We start from the raw sequence: 25,957 nt of genomic DNA, 5'->3' as shown, positions 1-25,957 counted from the left end.
GAATGAAAGAACACAAGATACTTAACACAGATTAGCTGATCTAAACAACTCTAAAATTTATAGGATTTTTTTTTTTTTTTGAGACAGAGTCTCACTCTGTCACCCAGACTGGAGTGTAGGGGCTGATCCCAGCTCACTGCAAGCTCCGCCTCCCGGATTCACGCCAATTTCCTGCCTCAGTCTCCCGAGTAGCTGGGACTACAGGCATCGACCATCATAGCCGGCTAATTTTTGTATTTTTAGTAAAGACAGGGTTTCAACATGTTTTCCAGGCTGGTCTCGAACTCCTAACCTCAAGTGATCGGCCCGCCTTGGCCTCCCAAAGTGCTGGGATTACAGGCATGAGCCACAGTGCCCAGCCTATAGGAGTTTCTTCTAGAAGACAGCAGACATACAGATTATCAGACTTCCAGGGGAGACATACAAATGACTCTATCGCTGGGTTCATTCCAATCAAATTCCCCAACTACATCCAAAATGGATCAGGCCTGGAGGACAGATTACAGAGTGGAAGGAGTGGTAAATCAATATGCAGCCCAATGTATTTTTTAAAACACTTTTTAAAGGCCAGGGGTGGTGGCTCACACCTGTAATCCCAGCACTTTGGGAAGCCGAGGTAGGTGGATCACCTGAAGTCAAGAGTTTGAGACCAGCCTGGCGATCATGGTGAAACCCTATCTCTACTAAAAATACAAAAAATCAGCCACGTGTGGTGGCAGGCGCCTGTAATCCCAGCTACTCAGGAGGCTGAGGCAGGAGAATCACTTGAACCCAGGAGGTGGAGGTTGCAGTGAGCTGAGATCACACCACTGTACTCCAGCCTCAGTGACAGAGCAAGGCTCTGTCTCAAAAAAAAAAAAAAAATTTTTTTTTAATAGAAACTTTGCCAGGTGCAGTGACATGTACCTGTAATCTCAGACACTCAGGAGGCTGATGTGGGAGGATAACTGAGGCCAGGAGTTCAAGACCAGCCTGCGCAACATGGCAAAACCCCATCTCTTAAAAAATAAAAATAGGCCGGGCGCGGTGGCTCACGCCTGTAATCCCAGCACTTTGAGAGGCCGAGGCAGGTGGATCACGAGGTCAGGAGATCGAGACCATCCTGGCTAACCCAGTGAAACCCCGTCTCTACTGAAAATACAAAAAATTAGCCAGGCGCGGTGGCGGGCGCCTGTAGTACCAGCTACTCGGGAGGCTGAGGCAGGAGAATGGTGTGAACCCAGGAGGCAGAGCTTGCAGTGAGCCAAGATCACGCCACTGCACTCCAGCCTGGGCTACAGAGCAAGACTCTGTCTCAAAAAAAATAAAAATAAAAAAATAAAAATAAATATTTTTAATTAAGTACATAGAATAGGAACTGCGAGTTCCAGTCTCAGATGTGAGATAAGAGCTTACATATTACTAATCTATAGGACCAGTTTTAACCACCTCCCCCAAACTTTTTTTCCCACATTGCCTGAATCTTTATATATTTCACCATGTCACACTGCCTATTAGTCATCTAATTTATTCCCTCACCTTAAAAGAAAGCTCTTGGCCGGGCGCGGTGGCTCAAGCCTGTAATCCCAGCACTTTGGGAGGCCGAGACGGGCGGATCACGAGGTCAGGAGATCGAGACCATCCTGGCTAACACGGTGAAACCCCGTCTCTACTAAAATATACAAAAAAAATTAGCCGGGCGAGATGGCGGGCGCCTGTAGTCCCAGCTACTCGGGAGGCTGAGGCGAGAGAATGGCGTAAACCCGGGAGGCGGAGCTTGCAGTGAGCTGAGATCCGGCCACTGCACTCCAGCCTGGGCGACAGAGCGAGACTCCGTCTCAAAAAAAAAAAAAAAAAAAAAAAAAAAAAAAAAAAGAAAGCTCTTTTCTGAAATACAAATAGATCTGAAAAATGAAAGAAGATAACAAAATCTCATGTACTAATGTGGATGGATAAGATAGTTTTAAGAGGAAGAGAACAGTAGGTATTATAAGAAGATGAAGACATCAAGGACTGAGACAGAACTAGATAAGATTCTGAAACAGAAAGAGCAGGGAAAACTAAGAATGCTGGGAAACAAATACAAAAATTAGCCCGGCATGGTGGTGGACGCATGGAGTCTCAGCTACTCGTGAGGCTGAGGTGGGGAAAATCGCTTGAACCTGGGAGGTGGAGGCTGCAGTGAGCCGAGATTGCACCACTGCACTCCAGCTTGGGCGACAGAGCAAGAGTCCGTCTTAAAAAAAAAAAAAAAAAAAAAAAAAAAAAATGCTAGGAAACAGAACAAAAGAGCAGCAGAAGATGGGAAAGGGTACAGAAAATGAAGTGACACCCAATTCAGCATTTTTCCCCATTTTCTCCTGTAGAAAAACAGAAGAAACGTCTCATCTCTGTGGCTTAAGAACTCTATTAGAAAAGGGCCGGGCATGGTGGCTCACGCCTGTAATCCCAGGACTTTAGGAGGCCGAGGCGGGCAAATCATTTGAGGCTAAGAGTTCGAGACCAGCCCGGCCAACAATGTGAAACCCCGTCTCTACTAAACAAATACAAAAATTAGCCAGGCATGATGGCACACACCTGTAATCCCAGCTACTCGGGAGACTGAAGCAGGAGAATCACTTGAACACAGGAGGCAGAGGTTGCAGTGAACCAAGATCACGTCCCAGCACTCCAACCTGGGCAACAGAGCAAGACTCGGTCTCAAAAATATTAGAAATAAAAATAAAATAGCCTGGTGTGGTGGCTCATGCCTGTAATCCTAGCACTCTGGGAGGCCAAGGCGAGCAGAACACGAGGTCAGGAGATTGAGCCCATCCTGGCTAATACAGCAAAACCCCGTCTTCTACTAAAAATACAAAAAAAAGTTAGCCAGGCATGGTGACGGGCACCTGTAGTCCCAGCTACTTGGGAGGCTGAGGCAGAAGAATGGTGTGAGTGAACCCAGGAGGCAGAGCTTGCAGTGAGCTGAGATAGTGCCACTGCACTCCAGCCTGGGCAACAGAGCGAGACTCTGTCTCAAAAAAATAAATAAAATAAAATAAAATAAATATAAACATAAAAATAAAATAAAACCAGTAACAAAATGAGAATTGGCTCCTGTCTCCATTTCTATTCATTCCATAGCTAGAAATCTTTATAATGGTTGGAAGAAAAGGAGAGCAGGAGTGGCAAACATTAATAACGGGGAAAAACATTCGCCTTAATACTGACAGGACTCTTCCTAGAAAACCCAAGGAAATTAATTTGAAACTACTAGAATTAACGAATTCGATAATTTTTTAGATTAAAAGGGCATTCATACTTTACAGTAAGAAGGATTCTAAAACTGCACCCACGCCAGCAACACTAAGATTAAAAAGTGATGGCAGGCCGGGCGCGGTGGCTCAAGCCTGTAATCCCAGCACTTTGGGAGGCCGACACGGGCGGATCACTAGGTCAGGAGATCGAGACCATCCTGGCTAACACGGTGAAACCCCGTCTCTACTAAAAATACAAAAAAAACTAGCCGGGCGAGGTGGCGGGCGCCTGTAGTCCCAGCTACTTAGGAGGCTGAGGCAGGAGAATGGCGTAAACCCGGGAGGTGGAGCTTGCAGTGAGCTGAGATCTGGCCACTGCACTCCAGTCCGGGCGACAGAGCGAGACTCCGCCTCAAAAAAAAAAAAAAAAAATAGTGATGGCAACAGGGCCACATGCAGTGGCTCCTGCCTGTAATCTAGGTGCTTTCTGAGGCCAAGGCAGGAAGACTGCTTGAGGCCAGAAGTTTGCAACCAACGTAGGCAATACAGTGAGACCCGTCTCTATTAAAAAAAAAAAAAAAAAATTAGCCAGCATGGCTGTGCATGCCTATGGTTCCAGCTACTCAAGAGGCTGAGAAAAGGAGGGTCCCCTGAATCCAGGAATTTGATGCTACAGTGAGCTGTGATTCTGTCATTGCACTCCAACCCAAGTGACAAAGCAAGACCCTGTGTCTTAAAAGAAAAAAAAAAAAAAAAAGGCCGGGCGTGATGGCTCACGCCTATAATCCCAGCACTTTGGGAGGCCAAGGTGGGTGGTTCACTTGAGGTCAGAAGTTCGACAACAGCCTGACCATCATGGTGAAACCCCATCTCTACCAAAAATATTTTTTTAAAAAATTAGCTGGGTGTGGTGGTGCATCATGCCTGTAGTCCCCGCTACTTGGGAGGCTGAGGCAGGAGAATCACTTGAACCCAGGAGGCAGAGGTTGCAGTGAGCCAAGATTGTGCCACTGCACTCTAGCCTGGGCAACAGAGCGAGACTCCACTTCAAAAAAAAAAAAAGAGGTTATGGCAAACAAAATACAAATTGAGTACTGATAAATAGACTAAAATAGTACTTCTCTAGTCATATTTAAATGTTAAATCCTTAAAACAACCACAAACGGTAAAATAATTCAATAAATGTACTTAAATAGTTATTGCACAATTAATTTAGATCATATTTCATAGTATATTCAACAAAGAAGTTCAGATGTATCAAAGAGTTACAAATAAATAATCCATTACTTAAACTATTGATCCTAAAACCATATCCTCGCTTTGGGGGAGACAAGGAGAAAAAGTAATTTCTGAGTAAAGAGACAAGAGAGATGAATAGTAAAGTTAAATGAGTTCTGATATAAAACACGTAAACCTTTGCCAAGTTCACTCCTTCAACAACTACTTTTTAAATGCATACAACATTTCACACACTGCTTAGGCCCTGATTTTTCAGCGTTTGAATAAAGCACGTATGAGCCCTCATCTCACAGAACTGAGGTCTAGCAGAAAACACAGTAAACAGCACAAAAAGCATACAGCAAGTTGCAATAAGTAAGTACTAGAGGAAAAGACACATATCTCCAAGGGAACACGAACTTAGGAGGGACCACAGATGGAATGGTCATCAAAGTCTCCAAGGCATGACATGAAAGCTGACGACAAAAGGAAGAACTTGTACCTTGGCCAGGTACAGTGGCTCAGGCCTGTAATCTCAGCATTTTGGGAGGCCGAGACAGGTGGATCACATGAGGCCAGGAGTTTGAGACCAGCCTGGCCAACAGGGTGAAGCCCCATTTCTAAAAGAAAAAAAGAAAAAAAAGAAGAACACATGCCAACCAGATGAAGACTGGGGAAAGCCAGCAGCACAAAGGCCCAAAGCAGGTAAAAGAGGACCAACCAAAACAAGGGCGACTGATGCAACGTAACATTCTAAAGCACAAGAAAAACACGGCTTCCCACACAACAAATCATCAACAAAGGTAAAGGTACATTCCTCACCGTCACCTGAAAAAAACTAAACAAAATGTGAAGCCAAAAGTTGATCGAGATGAAGCAAAACAAGTACATATACACAATCAACAGAACTATAAACTTGGTTGCTCTTTCTAAAAGACAATCTGAAAATAATGACAGAAACTAGCATTGCTCATAACTTTGAACTCAGTTAGATTCAAAATACCTTCTATTTCCAAAAAAAAAAAATTACTCTTCCTAACCTTAAAACTAACTGCACAAAAGATATCCACAGCGGGGAGAAAACAGTGATATTTAAAAAATAAGTGCCCACTTCGTAGGCCAGGCACAGTGTCTCATGCCTGTAATCCCAGCACTTTGTGAGGTCAAGGTGGTTGGATCACCTGAGGTCAGGAGTTCAAGACCAGACTGGCCAACATGGTGAAACTCCATCTCTACTAAAAATACAAAAATTAGCAAGGCATGGTGGTGGGTGCCTATAAGTCCAGCTACTAGGGAGGCTGAAGCAGGAAAATAGCTTGAACCTGGGAGGTGGAGGTTGCAGTGAGCAGAGATCGTGCCACCACACTCCAGCCGGGGTGACAGAGTGAGACTCCATCTCAAAAAAAGACAAACAAAAAATAAGTGCTCACTTCAGTAGCACATATACAACTGGAACAATACAGAAAAGATTAGCATGGCCTCTGCCCAAGGATGACTAGCAAATTCATGAAGTGTTCTGTAACTTTTTACATAAAAAAATAAGGCCAGGCGTGGTAGCTCACACCTGTAATTCCAGCACTTTGGGAGGCCAAGGTGGGCAGGTCACGAGGTCAGGACTTGGAGACCAGCCTGGCCAACATGGTGAAACCCCATCTTTACTAAAAATACAAAAATTAGCTGGGTGTGGTGGCGCTCGCCTGTAACCCCAGCTACTTGGGAGGCTGAGGCAGAAGAATAGCTTGAACCCAGGAGGTGGAGGTTGTAGTGAGCCCAGATCACGCCACTGCACTCCAGCCTGGGTGACAGAGTGAGACTCCGTCAAACAAACAAACAAACAAACAAATAAATAGAAACAAGCAAAAAGCTTAAAACTATGGATGTAAATTGTGATGTATGAAATTTTTGGCCGGGCGCAGTGGCTCAAGCCTGTAATCCCAGCACTCTGGGAGGCCGAGACGGGTGGATCATGAGGTCAGGAGATCGAGAGCATCCTGGCTAACACGGTGAAACCTTGTCTCTACTAAAAAATACAAAAAACTAGCCAGGCGAGGTGGCGGGCACCTGTAGTTCCAGCTACTTGGGAGGCTGAGGCAGGAGAATGACGTGAACCCGGGAGGCAGAGCTTGCAGTGAGCTGAGATCCGGCCACTGCACTCCAGCCTGGGCGACAGAGCGAGACTCTGTCTCAAAAAAAAAAAAGAAATTTTACATTAGAAATTATAAGAATATAGGTTGGATAATACCCAGAAATGTTTACTGTAACAAACATTAAGTAATAACATTTAGCAGTTTGTGTATAGATAATATACAAAACAAAGACCTTCAAAAATTTCTAATCTGAAGTGACAAATTTAATTAATGTTTAGTAATCACCGGTTGCTCTGCTCAGGATGATGTTCAACTGTATACAGTATTTTTAATTCAAACAATACACTAGAGAACAAAGAGTATTTTCACATTTCTTCCTCAGAAATGAAAACTGCTAATATTACAAGAAATAGCTCCATATTCCCTGAAAAATACGTCCTGAGAGCCAATCTCTTTCCTACTTTCCAGCAGTAGTTACTTTCTGCTTCCTGCTAGTTCATTTTGTACAGTTTTATGAGAGAAAGAGAGACAGAAAATAATATACATATACATTTATTAACAATATTTGGGGCCGGGCGCGGTGGCTCAATTCTGTAATCCCAGCACTTTGGGAGACCGAGACGGGCGGATCACGAGGTCAGGAGATCAAGACCATCCTGGCTAACACGGTGAAACCCCATCCCTACTAAAAAATACAAAAAACTAGCCAGGCGAGGTGGCGGGCGCCTGTAGTCCCAGCTACTCGGGAGGCTGAGGCAGGAGAATGGCGTAAACCTGGGAGGCGGAGCTTGCAGTGAGCTGAGATCGCGCCACTGCACTCCAGCCTGGGCGACAGAGCAAGACTCCGTCTCAAAAAAAAAAAAAAAAAAATTTGGTAATGAGCTTTTGGAAAATATTTATAAATAGTATCATGCTTTATGTACCATTTACCAAACATTCTAGTCTAATGCTGTAATAACTGATCCAAATATAAATACCAACTAATCTACTACATTTATACCATTATTACATATAAATATACACTGATTTCTTCTAGTCATTTATATCAGACAATGATATGTTTCTGGGGTTTTTTTTGTTTTGTTTTGTTTTGTTTGTTTTGAGACAGAGTTTCACTCCTGTTGCCCAGGCTGGAGAGAAGTGGGGTGATCTCAGCTCACTGCAACCTGCGCGTTCCAGTTTCCAGTTATTCTCCTGCCTCAGCCTCCCAAGTAGCTGGGATTAAAGGCTCCCGCCTAATTTTTTTTTTGAGATGGAGTCTCACTCTGTCGCAGCGGCAAAATCTCGGCTCACCGCAACCTCCGTCTACTGGGTTCAAGCAATTCTTCCATCTCAGCCTCTCAAGTAGCTGGGACTATAGGCACACGCCACCATGCCTGGCTAATGTTTGTATTTTTAGTAGAGATGGGGTTTCACCACACTGGCCAGGATGGCCTCGATCTCTTGACCTCATCATCCGCCCACCTTGGCCTCCCAAAGTGCTGGGATTACAGGCGTAAGCCACCACACCCGGCCAAGGCCCAGCTAATTTTTGTATTTTTAGTAGAGTTGGGATTTCACCATGTTAGCCAGGCTGGTCTCGAACTCCTGACCTCGTGATCCACCCACCTTAGCCTCCCAAAGTGCTGGGATTACAGGCATGAGCCACTGCGCCCAGCCTTGATGTTTCTGGTATTAAAATACATATAAAGTTTGTCTGGGCACGGTGGTTCATGTCTGTAATCCCAGCACTTTGGGGAAGCTGAGGCGGGAGGATCACTTGAGGTCAGGAGTTTGAGACCAGCCTGACCAACATGGTGAAACCCAGTCTCCACCAAAAATACAAAAAAATTAGCCAGGTGTGGTGGCACATGCCTGTAATCCCAGCTACTCAGGAGGCTGAGGCAGGAAAATCGCTTGAACGCGGGAGGCAGAGGTTTGCAATGAGCCAAGATCATGCCTCTGCACTCCAGCCTTCCAGCTTGGGAGATAGACCCAAATAATAATAATAATAATAACAATAATTAATTAATTAACTTAAAGAACACTACTTATTGGTTGGACGCGGTAGCTTATGCCTGTAATCCCAGCACTTGGGGAGGCCAAGGCGGGTGGGTCACTTGAGGTCAGGAGTTCGAGATCAGTCCGGCCAACACCGTGAAACCCCGTCTCTACTAAAAATACAAAAAAATTAGCCAGGTGTGGTGGCATATGCCTGTAATCCCAGCTACTCAGGAGGCTGAGGAAGGAGAATCTCTTGAACCCAGGGGGCGGAGGCTGCAGTGAGCTGAGATGGTACCAATGCACTCCAGTCTGGGCAACAAGAGTAAGGCTCTGTTTCAAAAAATAAATAACACTACTTATTATCAAATAATTATTAAATTTCTAATAAAGGAAGACAAAAAATTCCCAATTCCATGACTATAGCCACAAGATAATAAAGCAAACAATTGCATTATCACTCAGTTTCTAAAAGAACTATGAACAAATATTCAATTATCAAAAATCAACTCATAGCTTTAAAATGAACCTTGGGCTGGTTGTCATGGCTCACACCTGTAATCCCAGCACTTTGGGAGACAGAGACAGGAGAATTGCGTGAACCCAGGAGTTCCAGACCAGCCTGGGAAATACAGTGATATCTCATTTCTACAAAACATTTTGAAAACTGGTCATGGTGTTGTGTGACTCCAGTTCCAACTACTGGAGAGGCTGAGGTGGGAGGCTCGACAGCCCAGGAGGCAGAGGTTGCAGTGAGATGGCGCCACTGCACTCCAGCCTGGGTGACAGAGCAAGACTATCTTTAAAACTAAAAATTAAAAAAAAGCAGCCAGGCACGGTGGCTCACATCTGTAATCCCAGCGCTTTAGGAGACCGAGGCAGGCATATCAGCTGAGGTCGGGAGTTCAAGACCAGCCTGACCAACATGGAGAAACCCCAACTCTACTAAAAAGACAAAAAATAAGCCGGGTGTGGAGGCGGGCGCCTGTAATCCCAGGTACTCAGGAGGATGAGGCAGGAGAATTGCTTAAACCCGGGAGGCAGAGGTTGCGGTGAGCCAAGATCGCACCACTGCATTCCAGCCTGGGCAACAAGAGCAAAATTCCATCTAAAAAAAAAAAAAAATCAACTTTGCTTATCGTATAAAAATAACATATATACCAAATTTTCAAATTAAATAACATTTACTAAAGCCAAAAAGCACAAAAATGTTTATTTGTGAAAAAAAACAAATGTTATCTTGTTTATGATTTATGGTATCTTTCTTGAACTTTTCTTAAAAATAAATTTGGATATTGATTTATTGCCACCTACTGGTTAAATTCATATTTGAACGGCATTTCACATCAAATATTCACCACAGTTAATAGAAAACACAGAGAAAAAAGTAATGTTCTTTTCTTGACAACGTTTTAGTAAACTACTACGATAAATTCTGCTTTGGAAAAGTTTGTAAAGTTACCTCACAAAATGGTGACTTGACTTTTAATAACATCTTCACTCAAATTTTTCTTTAGTGTGTTGGGACTGTTTTAAAATACCATTATAATTTGTTAGAAATATAAAACCTTTAATGAAAATACTTTCAAGATGTTATTTTTTAATTTACAACTCAAACATGTATATGTACCAGTTTTCCAGAATATTGGCGTTACATGGAATTTAGGATATTACCATCTTTTTACAGCTGATTTGTTAGGACTGAAAACCAAAAAAAAGTTCCCGTTACATTTGTTGTTACATGTTTTAAGTAATTTTACTCTATAGCAATCCCTCCTCTAAATTTCTTTTTCATACTAACACGTTGGTTGAGGAAAGAGTCTGTTGTCTTAGTGAACTACTTTTAAAACCACTTCCAGATTTTAAAAGCATAACAAATTTAACACACTCTGAGTTCCCAATTCTAATAAATCAACTGTAAAAAGGCATTCCCTAAAGTGATAGTGGAAATGTGAACATGGATTGAGTTTTTGTTTTTTGTTTTTTTGAGACAGGGTCTCTCTCTGTTGCCCAGGCTGGAATGCAAATGGTGCCATCTTGGCTCACTGCAACCTCTGGCTCCTAGGTTCAAGTGATTCTTCTGCCTCAGTCTCCCAAGTAGCTGGGATTACAGGCACCTGCCACCACACCTAGCAAATATTTGTAATTTTAGTAGAGATGGAGTTTCACCATGTTGGCCAGGCTGGTCTCGAACTCCAGATCTCAAGTGAGCCGCCCACTTCGGCCTCCCAAAGTGCTGGGATTACAGGCATGAGCCATCATGCCCGACCTTGATATGAGTTTTAGATGACACCAGAAAAATTATAATTCTGTTGGGTGTGATAATGCATTATGATTATGTAATAAATACATGATTGCTATGGGCTGAATTGTGTCCCCCCAAAATTCCTATGTTGAAGCCCTTACCCCGTGTGATATCTGAAAGTGGGGCCTTTGGCAGGTAATTAGGGTTAGAGGAAGGCATCAATGATAGTGGGGCTCATGAAGGGATTCTTTTTTTTTTTTTTTTTTTTTTTTTTTTTTTTTTTTTGAGATGGAGTCTCACTCTGTTGCCCAGGCTGGAGTGCAATGGCACGATCTTGACTCACTACAACCTCTGCCTCCCGGGTTCAAGCGATTCTCCTGCCTCAGCTTCCCCAGTAGCTAGGATTACAGGCACCTCCCACCACACCCGATTAATTTTTGTATTTTTAGTAAAGACAGGGTTTCACCATGTTGGCCAGGCTGGTCTCAAACTCCTGACATCAGGTAATCCACCTGCCTTGGCCTCCCAAAGTGCTAGGATTACAGGCATGAGCCACTGCACCTGACCTCAGGATGGGATTATATAAGGAGAGACACCAGACAGCTTGCTCCCTAACTCTGCTAAGCACGATGGCACAGTGAGACAGCAGCCATCTGCAAGCCAAGAACAGGTCCCGCCTGGAACCTGACCATGATGGCAGCCTTATCTCAGACTTTCGGCCTCCAGCACTGTGAAAAAGAAATGTCTTTTGTTTTAAGCTACCCAGTCTATGGTATATTGTTATGGCAGCCCGAGTCAACTAAGACAGTGATGTATACAGAAATACGTAAGGGAGAAATAATATGCAAGAGATACGGCAGTAATATGCCAACTGCTTTTAAATACAGTTGCAAAAAAAGAAAAAAATGGAACAAAATCTTAATGATTGTTAAATTTAGGTGCCAGGTACTTAGTGGTTTAACATGCTATCAGTTCAGTTTGTAAGTTTGAAGTTTCTTATAATTAAAAAAACTTTAAAAAAGAATATAAAAAAATACTTTTTCAATGTAACTCCTCTAACCAAAACCTTGAAAATAAAATGTTTTAAGATAAAGTACTAATTTGAAGTTATTACAAGGCAAAAATAAAAGGTGAATAAAACTTTACCATCTTTAAATAAATTTAGTCAAAATTGTTACAAGTTTTTTTTTGTTTGTTTTTTGTTTTTGAAACAGAGTCTCCCAGGCTGCAGTGGCAAGTCTCGGCTCACTGCAACCTCCACCTCCCCAACTCAAGCGATTCTCCTGCCTCAGCTTTCCGAGCAGCTGGGATTACAGGTGCATGCCAGCAGCGCCACCACGGCTGACTGATTTTTTTTGTAATTTTAGTAGAGTTGGGGTTTCACCATGTTGGCCATGTTGATTTCCAACTCCTGACCTCAGGTGATCCACCTAACTCAACCTCCTAAAGTCCTGGGATTACAGGCATGAGTAACTGTGCCCCACAGATTCTAAAGATAATATAAAAGTCCAACCTAAGAGTCTCAAGCTAAAAGCACTGACCTTAAAGGCTAGTATTCTGTTGTAATTAAGTGGCCTGTTCAAATCACTTTTATCGGGTTAAATTTTCTCAATTATGAAAGAGAAATAATTTTTGAATCCTGTTGTAAATAGGATGTTGTTCATTGTATATATCCAATAAATTACTTTTGAAGTATTTTACTTTTATCCTATAGTTAGGAACTGTTTATTTTGACCCTTTTTGGCTATAATAGTTCTCAAATTGGAATCTTGGATTTTTCAAAAAGATAATATCACCTGAGAATAATAAGCTTTGCTTCTTTTTAACCTGTTTGGGGTGTTTTTGTCTGACTGCACTAACACTGCTAAATACCATAATACCACACAACAAAAAGGGAGAGCAGGCTGGGCGCAGTGGCTCAAGCCTGTAATCCCAGCACTTTGGGAGGCCAAGACGGGTGGATCGCGAGGTCAGGAGATCGAGACCATCCTGGCTAACACCGTGAAACCCCGTCTCTACTAAAAAATACAAAAAACTAGCCGGGCGAGGTGGCGGGAGCCTGTAGTCCCAGCTACTCGGGAGGCTGAGGCAGGAGAATGGCGTAAACCCGGGAGGCGGAGCTTGCAGTGAGCTGAGATCCGGCCACTGCACTCCAGCCTGGGCGATAGAGCAAGACTCCGTCTCAAAAAAAAAAAAAAAAAGGAGAGCAGTCAACTCAATATTGTCACTGATTTTAAAAGGAATAGTAATAGTTATGACATTAACTATTAAAACTAATTTTTTCAATAATTTTTAAGAAAGTGTCTATTTGTATTTTATAAAGAGTTTTCAAGCCGGGCGCAGTGGTTCAAGCCTGTAATCCCAGCACTTTGGGAGGCCGAGACGGGCGGATCACAAGGTCAGGAGATCGAGACCATCCTGGCTAACACAGTGAAACCCCGTCTCTACTAAAAAATACAAAACACTAGCTGGGCGAGGTGGCGGGCGCCTGTAGTCCCAGCTACTCGGGAGGCTGAGAAAGGAGAATGGTGTGAACCCGGGAGGCAGAGCTTGCAGTGAGCTGAGATCCGGCCACTGCACTCCAGCCTGGGCAACAGAGCGAGACTCCGTCTCAAAAAAAAAAGAGTTTTCAAAGGACAGATATTCAAGCATGTGCCTTTGATCCATTCTTGCATTAATTAAGTCACGGAAATCTGTTGTAAAACAAGGATAAATAATTTCATATTTTATGTAATTCTGAGACATCATTGTAAACTATTCAAAGTTTTATGCCCAAAATACATGACCTCAAGAATTTTGAATAGAGGAACAAAAAGCCATTCCTCCTCTAGTTAGATTCCAAACTAGTTCTGGTGTTCTTAAATCTGTTTATTTCAATCACCTCATTCATTCCATAAGCACTTATTAATTACCTGTGATCCAGGTACTACGAACCAAACATAGAAGAATATAATAAAGATTAAGAGACAACTTCTCATCTTCAAGGAGCTCACCTAATTGTCATAAATATTGTTAACAAAATAATGAAGGAAGAAACATCCACCTGAGATATCCAGAAGAATTCAGAGGAAGGAACAGCAGTCCTGAACACTGAGTGACAGTGGTCAACGGCATCTCTCCAAGTACGAGGCCATGAACTCCTGTGAACCCCTGAGAATACTACTAAAATATTGTTTGCTTTTTTCACTGACAGTGCAGTAGCAAAGGTATGTGCCTGGCCAGGATCCTGGTCCTGATTCATGCTAAGGTACTAGTATTTCTAGTGCCTTGATTGATGCTAATACTAGTGCTTTGGCATGAATCAAGGACAGGCTCCTGGCCGGGTGCGGTGGCTCAAGCCTGTAATCCTAACACTTTGGAAGGCCAAGGCGGGCAGATCACTTGGCAGCAGTTTGAAACCAGCCTGGCCAACATGGTGAAACCCCATCTCTACTAAAAACACAAAAATTGTCCTGGCGTGGTGGCACACAACTGTAGTCCCAGCTACTCGGGGGGCTGAGGTGGGAGGATCACTTGAGTCCAGGAGGCAGAAACTGCAGTGTGCCAAGATCATGCCACTGCAGAGTGCCAAGATCATGAAACTGCAGTGTGCCAAGATCATGCCAGCCCAGGAGACAGAGTGAAACACTGTCACAGGAAAAAAAAAAAAAAAGGCCAGGATCCGTAACTATACTAGTAGTAATTATATTCTTCATATCATTTTTTAAATGTCTGTAACAAAGAAGTAAAAAATTGTTTTTATTAATCTCTAACCTTAAATATATACCTTTTCAAAATTCTGTGTGAGAAAATGGGAAGTATGCATAAAGAACTTACGCCATACACCAAAATATAATGACTATTTCAAGAAAAAGCAAGTGGGCAGTTGAGTTGTGAGCTGAAGCAGTCAATTTTTTCATGGAGCACCACGAAAGAACAAAAGACATATCAATTATGGTTATGCAAAGTGAGATATACAACATTTTCTTTTCTTTCCTTTTTTTTTTTTTCTTTTTTTGAGACAGGGTCTTGCTCTGTTACCCAGGCTGCAGTGCAGTGATGGCGTCATCACAGCTCAGTGCAGCTTCTCTCTCCCAGGCTCAAGTGATCCTCCCACCTCAGCCTCCCAAGTAGCTGAGACCCCAGGTGTATGCTGCCACACCTTTTTTTATTTTTTCCCCCCCCGTAGAGACGGGATATCACTATAATGACCAGGCTGGTCTCAAGTGATCCTCCTGCCTCAGTCTCCCAAAGAGCACCTGGGCTATACACTGAAATCTGAATTTCCTGTAATATCACAAAATCTTCTGAATTTTTTCAATCATTTAAAAATGTAAAAGCTACCTTACAAGCCACACAAACACACATGACAGGCTATATCTGGCCAGCAATCCGCAGTTTGCAGACCCCTGCTCTACACTCTAACTTAAAGATTTGACTGTACAATCCTTCCACTATTCCATATTTCCTAAGTACCACAATTAACTTTATTTGCAAGTCTTTCTGCTAGCCCTCGTGTGATGGCCTCTGGGAATGAACAATTAGGCATTCTTCTGATTTAAACCCATTAAGCTTCACCCACACTCACACTTTAAAAAAAAAAAAAAAAAAAAAAAAACAGAAGGCCGGGAGCAGTCACTAATGCCTGTAATCCCAACACTGAGGCCGAAGCGGATGGAACACCTGAGGTCAGGAGTTCAAGACCAGCCTGGCCAACATGGTGAAACCCCGTCTCTACTCAAAATACAAAAAATTAGCTGTATGTGATGGCAGCTACCTGTAATCCCAGCCACTAAGGAAGCTGAGGCAGAAGCATCACTTGAATCCCGGAGGCAGATGTTGCCGTGAGCCGAGATTGCACCATTGCACTCCAGCCTAGGCAACAAGAGGGAAACTCCATCTCAAAAAAAAAAAAAGCAAGAAAGAAAAGGAAACTCGCTTATCTAGTTTCTTATTTGAAACACTGTAGGTGTAAATCCCAGCACTTTGGGAGGCCGAGACGGGTGGATCACGAGGTCAGGAGACCGAGACCATCCTGGCAAACACTGGGAAACCCCGTCTCTACTAAAAGTACAAAAAAAAAATTAGCCAGGCGTGGTGGCAGGTGCCTGTAGTCCCAGCTACTTAGGAGGCTGAGGCAGGGGAATGGCGTGAACCTAGGAAGTGGAGCTTGCAGTGAGCCAAGATCGTGCCACTGCACTTCAGCCTGGGCGACAGAGCGAGACTCCGTCTCAAAAAAATAAATAAATAAAATAAAATAAAAATAAAACACTGAAGGAAGGAAAGGGGGATTTTAAGTAGTTGTGTAAATGACACAAAGAACAGTAACAACTGTTCTACTGATGTCAAATGTCAAAAGAGTCCATTATGATGAATCTCAATTCTCAGTCCCAATTTCTCTCCCATAGATTCAAAAACTAAAATCTAAGCAGCAGGTTTTGAGTTTGATGAGATATCCTAAAGTAATTCTCACATTTTAAAGAAATGCCAAAAACTAAACAAATGAATAATATGACCAAGTATATCGCAAGAAATGAAAAAAAAATTCATTATAAGGAAAACATATTATAGGTGTGATATAACAATTATAAATTATTACAGGGAATAACATGAAAGACACGTGAAACAGCTTATCTTTCAAAGGATGAAAACTTCTCAAACTCATTCATCTATATATTCATCCATATTTATTTTACACACGTACATGTCAATGTGTTTGGAATACAAGTAGGGCAAGAAATCGGTGTCCAAAACAGACATGGTGTGTGTGCTCTTGGGCCTATGTTCTACATCTGCTCTTTCCATTAACATAGCCATCAGCCCCATGTAGCTATTTAAATTTAAATCAGAGTTAAATAAAATTAAACCCAGTTCTTCGGTCACACTAGTCACACTTCACACTACCAAGGGCCAGCTTTCAGCTATGATACTGGACCTCACAGACACAGAATGTTTCCATAATCACAGAAAGTTCTGTTCAGTAGCAAAGGTTTAAAACGTTATGTACTTCCCTCTCTCTGCTGACTAGACATTAAGATGAAACTTAACTTCTTTCTTTTAAAAAAGAGGGCAAAATTTTACTGCTCTTTTAAGGAAGTACCAGGTGACAGTATTTCTACAGATGTACTTTATATCAAAGCTGAAAAAACTTCTAAGGTTTTCTAATCCAGCAAAATAATCACCAAATGCTTTTACCAAGGTTTTAAAGTTTTTTTAAAAATTCTTGGAGGTAAGTATTTCATCATCAATAACTATTTCAATTTACTAACTGGCTTCAAACCATTCTCAACTGCATTCACAACTGCAGTATTTCCTTTCCTAGAAAGTGAAGGATTCTGCACTTAATTGATTATCACACAACTCTCTCTGATGCAGAAAACAGCTCCTGCTTGTCACCTCTGCATGGTGACTGGAACACAGAGGGTACTCAAACAACTGTTACATGAAGTCAATAGACTTTAAGTCTCCAGCACTGTCAAAAGTAATACAAGGCCAGGCGTGGTGGCTAACGCCTATAATCCCAGCACTTTGGGAGGCCAAGGCGGGCAGATCACGAGGTCAGGAGTTCAAGACCAGCCTGGCCAATATGGTGAAACCCTATCTCTACTAAAAACACAAAAATTAGACAAGCATGGTGGTGCGCACCTATAGTCCCAGCTACTCAGGAGGCTGAGGCAGAAGAATTGCTTGAACTCCAGGAGGCAGAGGAGGTTGCAGTGAGCCGAGATTGCACCACTGCACTCTAGCCTGGGTGACACAGAGCGAGACTCCATCTCAAAAAGAAAAACAAACAACAACAACAAAAAATCCACAAAAGCCACATTCCATTTCACAACTCTAGTTACTGATGGAGCTTCAAGTCTGTGCTGCTTATTTGTTTAAAAAAAAAAAAAAAAAACACTATTAACTGCATGATTTAAGCAGCACCGAACATCTGTTGGGTATCAGTTTTCTGGGTCCTGAAAATCAAGGACTTACTAGAAAGTAAAAATTCTACACGAAGAAATAAAATACTGCACATTGCCTGGGAACCATAAAATTAACATAAATTAATTTATCTTTTACTTAGCTATGAGATAAGACTGGCTTTTTATTTATTTTTTTTTTTTTTTTTTTTTTGAGACGGAGTCTCGCTCTGTTGCCCAGGCTGGAGTGCAGTGGCCGGATCTCGGCTCACTGCAAGCTCCGCCTCCCGGGTTTACACCATTCTCCTGCCTCAGCCTCGCGAGTAGCTGGGACTACAGGCGCCCGCCACCTTGCCCGGCTAGTTTTTTTGTATTTTTTAGTAGAGATGGGGTTTCACCGTGTTAGCCAGGATGGTCTCGATCTCCTGACCTCGTGATCTGCCCGTCTCGGCCTCCCAGAGTGCTGGGATTACAGGCTTGAGCCATCACGCGCGGCCCTTTTTTTTTTAAAAGATAAGGTTTCACTCTGTCACCCAGGCTGAAGTGCAGTGGGCATGATCATGGCTTACTGAAACCTTGACCTCTGGGCTCAAGTGATCCTCCCACCTCTACTCAGCATTCTAAGTAGCTGGGATTACAGACACGCACCACCAGTCCCAGCTCATTTTTTAATTTTTGTAGAGACAGGGTCTTGCTATGTTGCCCAGACTGGTCTTAAACTCCTGACTCAAGCAATCCTCTGGCTTCAGTATCCCAAAGTGCTGGGATTACAGGCCACCATGCCTGGCTAACTTTTTTTTTTTTTTTTTGGTAAAGACAGAGTCTCACTAGCCCAAGCTGGTCTCAAACTCCTGGACTCAAGTGATCCTCCCACCTCACCCTCTCAAAGTGCTGGGATCACAGGAGTGAGCCACCACAGTGACCACAGACTGGCTTATAAATATGTGTAACTACCATGAGATATTCAGCCAAAGAATGAGGGGGAGGGGGAGGAGGAGGAAAAATTATGGCTGGGCATGACAGCCCACGCCTATAATCCCAGCACTTTGGGAGGCTGAGGTAGGAGGATCGCGTGAGTCCAGGAGTTTGAGACTAGCCTGGGCAGTTTGACGAGACCCCCATCTCTGCAAAAAAAATTTAAAAATTAGCCACGTGTGGTGCCACATACTTGTGGTCCCAGCTACTTGGAAAGCTGAAGTGGGAGAACTGCTTGAACCCGGGAGGCGGAGGCTGCAATAAGCAGAGATGGCACCACTGCACTTGAGCCTGGGTGACAGAGCGAGACTCCGTCTCAAAAAAAAAAAGCCACATGTGGTAGCTCGCACAATTAATTCTAAACTACATTAACAAAGACATTTCAAATGTCTCAACTACTCGTGAAAGACAGCTGTATCATAATTGCACACTTTCCCTGAAAACAGAAATCAAAATGTTTTCAAATTAGTCCATACCAATGACATATACCATTAACATTAGTGAGAATATGGCTGTTTGGCAAACTTCTTTTTTTTGAGACTGAGTTTCGCTCTTGTGCGAGTCTCATGCCTCAGCCTCCTGAGTAGCTGGGATTACAGGTATGGGCCACCACGCCCCGCCAATTCTGTATTTTTAGTAGAAAAGGGGTTTCTTCATGTTGGTCAGGCTGGTCTCAAACTCCCGACTTCAGGTGATCCACCCACCTTGGCCGCCCAAAGTGCTGGGATTACAGGTGTGAGCCACCATGTCCAGTCACATTTGAACTACTTTCTAACCAAACTGGTTCTGCCCCATCAGGTGATATGCTTTAAAACAGAAAAAATTCTATCTAAAGAAAATTATCAGCCGGGCGCAGTGGCTCAAGCCTGTAATCCCAGCACTTTGGGAGGCCGAGACGGGCGGATCACAAGGTCAGGAGATCGAGACCATCCTGGCTAACACGGTGAAACCCCGTCTCTACTAAAAAATACAAAAAACTAGCCGGGCAAGGTGGCGGGCATCTGTAGTCCCAGCTACTCAGGAGGCTGAGGCAGGAGAATGGCGTAAACCCGGGAGGCGGAGCTTGCAGTGAGCTGAGATCCGGCCACTGCACTCCAGCCCGGGCGACAGAGTGAGACTCTGTCTCAAAAAAAAAAAAAAAGAAAAGAAAATTATCATTTCATGCCAGCACTGAAAACAGAAAATAAAAAATAAGAAAAAAATATATCAGAGCAGTGGCTAATGCCTGTAATCCCAGCACTTTGGGAGGCCGAGGTGGGCGGATCATCAGAGGTTGGGAGTTCGAGACCAGCCTGACCAACAAGGAGAAGCCCCATCTCTACTAAAAATACAAAATTAACTGGGTATGCCTGTAATCGCAGCTACTCAGGAGGCTGAGGCAGGAGAATCACTGGAACACGGGAGGTAGAGGTTGCAATGAGCTGAGACCATGCCATTGCACTCCAGCCTGGGCAACAAGAGTGAAACGCCATCTCAGGAAAAAAAAAAAAGAATTAGGAAAAGAGAGTAATAACATACAGTAGCATTAAAGTACAACCACACCTTAATACCCTATGTAATCAGAGATCCTTCACAAATATCATGTGAAAGTCCTAGGGTCAAGGACTGGCTAAGCCCAAAAACCAGACATAACTGAACAGACATAACAGGAAGAAAAGAGTAAATAGCAAAGTTACTATTTATTGAATGGTGCCCTTTTTTTCTGAGCCGGAGTCTCGCTCTGTCGCCAGGGTAGTGTGCAATCTTGGCTCACTGCAACCTCCGCCTCCCAGGTTCAAGCAATTCTCTTGCCTCAGCCTCCTGCGTAGCTGGGATTACAGGCACATGCCACCACGCCTGGCTAATTTTTGTATTTTTAGTAGAGATGGGGTTTTGCCATGTTGGCCAGGATGGTCTCGATCTCCTGCCCTCGTGATCCACCCACCTCGGCCTCCCAAAGTGCTGTGATTACGGGTGTGAGCCACCACGCCCAGCCAAACAGTGCCTGTCTTAATACAGCAGGCATTATGCAAAATATATCACCTGAATTTTTACTTAATCCTCACAATAACCCTGTAGTTGCTATAATGTTTTTTGTTTGTTTGTTTGTTTTGGTTTTTTTTTGTTTTTTTTTGAGACGGAGTCTCTCTCTGTCACCCAGGCTGGAGTGCAGTGGCTCAATCACAGCTCACTGCAACCTCCGCCTTCCCCGTTTCAAGCAATTCTCCTGCCTCAGCCTCCCAGGTAGCAGGAACTTAAAGGCATACAGCAACACACCCAGCTATTAGTAGAGATGGGGTTTCTCCATATTGGCCAGGCTAGTCTCGAACTCCTGACCTCAAGTGATCTGCCCACCTTGGACTCCCAAAGTGCTATAGTTGCCATAATTAATCCCATTTCACAAATGAGGACACTGAGGCACATAGATAGCTTAAACATGTTCAGATTACATGGCTATTAAGCCATTATACAGCAGGATTAGGGTAAGAAGCCACGTCTGCCAGCTAACCCTATACTACATTAAAGTTTACAGAGCCTATCTTATGTGCTTTATGTATTTGCTACCACCTTTTGATATGATTTGAATGGTTATCCCCTCTGAAACTCACATTTAAACTTAATCCCCAATGCGGCAATATTATGAGGCAAGTCTTTAAGAGATGACTGGGTCATGACGGTTCTGCCCTCATGAATGGAACCTATTCATAGATTAATGGGTTAACAAATTTTAATGGGTTATCCTGGGAGTGCGACTGGTGGCTTTATAAGAGGAAGAGATCTGAGCAAACGCACTCAGCCCCCTAACCATGTGATACTCTAGGCTGCCTTGGGACTCTGCAGAGTCCCCAACAGCAAGAAGGTCCTCATTAGATGCACCCCCTTGACCTTGGCCTTCCCAGCATGCAGAAATGAAAGAAATAAATTCCTTTTCTTGATAATTACCCAGTCTTGGCAGGGCCCAGTGGCTCACCCCTGTAATCCCAGCACTCTGGAAGGCTGAGGCGGGCGAATCACCTGAGGTCAGGAGGTTGAGACCAGCCTAGGTGACAGAGTTAGACTCCGTCTCAAAAATAATAATAATAATTATTATTATTATTATTATAATTACCAGCCGGGTGCAGTAGCTCACGCCTGTAATGAGCCTTGGGTGGCTGAGGCGGGAGGATCACCTGCAGTCAGGAGTTCAAGACCGGCCTAGCCAAAATGGTAAAACCCCATCTCCGCTAAAAATACAAAAAATTAGCTGAACGTGGTGGCCGGCGCCTATAATCCCAGCTACTCGGGAGGCTGAGGCAGCAGAATCGCTTGAACCCGGGGGGGTGGAGGTTACAGTGAGCCAAGATCGTGCCATTGTACTGCAGCCTGGGCTACAAGAACAAGACTCCATCTCCAAAAAAAAAAAAAAGAAGAAGAAATAAATAACCCAGTCTCAGGTATTCAGTTACTGCAACAGTAAACAGACTAAGACACCTTTATAATCCACTGTAAAGTAGGCTGTGCAGTTTGATGATCCTATTTTCCTAGAGAAAATAAGAAATTCAGGGAAGATGAATCTTTCCCTCCCTACGGAGCACGCAGCAGAGCTGGGTCTGGAATCCCCGTCTTCTGACTCTTCACCACTGTTTTTCCTCCTCAATATGCTTAGCCAGTGTGGTGGTTTCAAAAATATGTTCACAAATTACTTAATTTGCATCTCTTCAAAGGGCAGAACCTGAACTCTCCCTTGAGTGTGGGCTGTACCCAGTAACTCCCTTCTAACAAATGCAGCAGAACTTGACAGTGTGAGACTTCTAAGAGTGCGTTATAAAAATGTAACCGCAGCTTCCTCCTTGCTCCCTCTTGATGGAGCCAGCTGACATGTTGTGAGAACATTCAAGAAGAGGTCCACAGGGCAACAAGCAAGGCCTCCTGCCAACAGCCTGGAAGCAGATCCTCCAGCCCCAGCCAAGCCTTCAAAATGACTGCAACCCTGAGCCAGAACCACCCCACTAAATTGCTTCCAAATTCTTAAGCCATAGAAATTAAGATGATAAATGCTGTATTAAACCACTATGCTTCACAGTTACTTGTTATGTGGTAATAATACAACTAATACAGCTAATACAACTAGGGGCTGTGTGTGGTGGCTCACACCAGTAATCACAGCACTTTAGGAGGCCAAGGTGGGCAGATCACCTGAGGTCAGGAGTTCGAGACCAGCCTGGCCAACATGATGAAACCCAGCCTCTACCAAAAATACAAAAATTAGCTGGACATGGTGGCGTGCGCCTGTAATCCCAGCTATTCAGGAGGCTGAGGCAGGAGAATCGCTTGAACCCAGGAGATGAAGGTTGCAGTGAGCCGAGATCCCACCAGTGCACTCCAGTCTGGGTGACAGAGCGAGACTCCATCTCAAAAAACAAACAAAAAAATCAATTCTTGGCTAGTTATCAGAATTACATGATCCCTCCCTTAATTTCACATAGTAAATGCCTGTACCTCTATTGGTTAACATTCTATTCCACCTTGTGTCACTGATAGTTGTTTACCTGCCTGTCTTTGAGACTACGTCATAAATCCCTCATTATCTAAGGTTCAATTTTCTCATCAGTAAAATGAAAGGATTAGATTAAGTAATTGCTAAGGAACTCCCAACTCCAAAGTTCCATAAGGATGACTCTTAGTTGAAAAAAGCAAGATAGCACAGCTGTAAGCTTGGACCCGTAGTTTTAAATCTCGGCTCTACAACCTATCAGCTCTAAACAATGGGCCTGCCTCAGTTCCTCATCTGTAAAATGAGAATAATAGTGTTATCTGTTAGAATTCTTCCAAGAAATGGTTGTTTTTTTTAAAAAAACAGGGTCTCACTGTGTCACCCAGGCTGGAATGCAGTGGTACAATCATGGCTCACTGCAGCCTTGACCTCCTGGGCTCAAGCAATCCTCCCACCATAGCCTCCCAAGTAGCTGGGATTACAGGAGTATGCCATCAAGCCCAGTTTTTTTTTAGTGGGGGGAGGGGGGTGGAGACAGGGTTTTGTCATGTTGCTCAGGCTGGTCTTGAACTCCTGAGCTCAAACGATCTGCCCTCCTTGGCCTCCCAAAGTGATGGGATTACAGACTGCTTTCAAGCAAATTCATCAGGCCCATGTTCCTCCATGCCCCAAGGTGAGCAGTCTGGGCTGCCAAGGAACAGAAAAACACTTTCCTTCTCCAGAAAATCCCACTCCTGAGCTGATAGGAGGGGATCTTAGAAAGAATCAGCACAAAAGACAGGCCAAACTAGAGAAAGAAGTTGGCAGAATTTTTTAATTCTTCCCAATACAAACTGGAACTAGACATGCAGAGAGCATTCCTAAAGGCAACGCCCAAATCCCACTTGAGGCCAAACTTCTCCCCAGGGAGATTGAGAGCTAATGTTCTTATCATAGCACTCCTCCCCACGGTGCACCCAGACACAGAAGCCTGAGCAGTTGTGGCTGTCACACCACAGATGCAGCCTTCAGGCCAGAACCTTCCAGGGCCTTTCTCTTTGCTGGTCCAACAGCTGCTGCATCTGCCTGGGCATCAAGAAGCAGCCAGTATGCATGTGGCTGTGTGGAGCAAGAGGGGCCAAAATAAGCAACAGTCAATTAGAGATGGGTTTGGGGCTAAGGTGAAACGGTAACAGGACCAGTCACAGGTCTTCCCATGTATGGTGGGACCAGAGAGCCCTATGTCTTCCATTCATTCTTCTCTGGGCAGTTTCTGTCCAGTACAGCTATGGGGTAAATTCAACCTTATCCTTAAGATTCGCCACCTGGGTGTGGTTCTTGCCCGGCAGCTCATCCAGCTCGTCCACCCTGTACTCTGAGATGCTTTTATCCTCCATGCACAGGCTGTGGGTCCTCTCCCCTAATGAATCACTCCAGGTAGTAGCCCACAGTCCTGGCCACAAAGGCCACAGGGAATGTGACTTACGTGGCATAGGTAAGCACTACAATCCAAAGCACAAGCCGCACATCATCAGGCAGCCTGGCACTATTTACTGGGAATCCACTCATGCATAGCAATGCAAGAGAGCAAACCTTGTTTCATGCAACAGTTGGGTACCACAAATAATCTGCAGCACAGCCCACGCTCCTCTGTCCAGTCCCGGTCTCTACCTGCTGGCTGAGAGCAGCCCACATGGCCTCCTGTTGTTTTTTCATAACAACTACAGTCAGATAAATAACTCGCATGTACAAATCACCCAATTAAATTGTACAGTTTAATGACTTTAGTATATTCACAGAGCTGTACAACCATTACCAAAACCAATTTTACAGTATTTTTATCACCCCAAAAAGAAACATATACCCATCAATAGAGACTCCCCGTATTTCCCCCTCCCCACCAGCTCTAGGCAACCATAAATCTACCTTCTGTCTCTATGAATTTGCCTATTCCAGATATTTGATATAAATTAAATCTTATTAATCTATGGTCTTTTATGACTGACTTCTTTGATCTAGTATAATGTTTTCAAGATATATCTATGTTGTAGCATATAACAGTACTTCAGTATTTTTATTCCACTGTAAGGATATGCTACATTTTGTTTATTCATCAACTGACATTTGAGTTGTTTCCATCTGGCTATGATCAACAATGTTGCTCTTTCAGTTTTAAGTAATAGAAAATACAGCTGGACACAGTGGCTCACGCCTATAATCCTAGCACTTTGGAAGGCCACAGCAGGAGGACTGCTAGAGACTAGGAGTTCAAAACCAGCCCACACAACACGGCAAGACCTCATCTCCATGGGAAAAAAAAAATCTTTTTTTTCATTAGCAAGCAAGGCACAGTGGCTCATGCCTGTAATCCCAACACTTTGGCAAACAGAGGCAGAAGGATCTTATTTAAGCCCAGGAGTTTTAAACCAGCCTGGGCAACATTACAAGACCACATCTCAACTAAAAATAAAAATTTTTTAAAAATTAGCCAGGCATGGTGGAGCACACCTGTGGTCCCGGCTACTTAGGAGGCTGTGGTGGGAGGACTGCTTAAGCCTGGGAGGTCAAGGCTCAGTAAGCCATGATCATGTCACTGTGCTCTAACCTGGGTAAGAGTGAGAACCTGTCTCCAAGAAAAAAAAGTGATAGAAAATCCAACTCAATCCAGCTTAAACAAATAACTAAAAGTCCAGCAGGGAGACTTTGCATAAGACACAGCCTGAGTTAGGGTTTAAACATCACCATCAGGGCCAAGCATGGTGGCTCACGGCTGCAGTCCTAGCACTTTGGGAGGCTGAGGCAGGCAGATCCCTTGAGGTCAGGAGCTTTGAGACCAGCTTGGCCAACATGGTGAAACCCCGTTTCTACAAAAAATACAAAAATTAGCCAGGCGTGAGGGCCTCTGCCAGTAGTCCAGTTAC

The 25,957-nt window shown here is 43.7% G+C and overlaps 1 protein-coding gene and 1 non-coding gene across 15 annotated transcripts in view; one reads left to right on the top strand and one right to left on the bottom strand.

The window, feature by feature from the left end:
* The window catches only part of SRPK2 (SRSF protein kinase 2), a 290,037-nt gene that overhangs the window by 217,543 nt on the left and 46,537 nt on the right, over nt 1-25,957 (bottom strand). The window lies entirely within an intron of this gene.
* Nucleotides 5,856-5,959, top strand: LOC117073798. Its single transcript, XR_004433366.1, has one exon. It is a non-coding gene; the product is annotated as a U6 spliceosomal RNA (small nuclear RNA).

Source organism: Trachypithecus francoisi, unplaced genomic scaffold (assembly GCF_009764315.1).
Source record: "Trachypithecus francoisi isolate TF-2019V2 unplaced genomic scaffold, Tfra_2.0 Lachesis_group4, whole genome shotgun sequence".
In the NCBI taxonomy this organism is placed as follows: domain Eukaryota; kingdom Metazoa; phylum Chordata; class Mammalia; order Primates; family Cercopithecidae; genus Trachypithecus; species Trachypithecus francoisi.
This window is presented reverse-complemented; position numbering and strand designations above follow the sequence as displayed.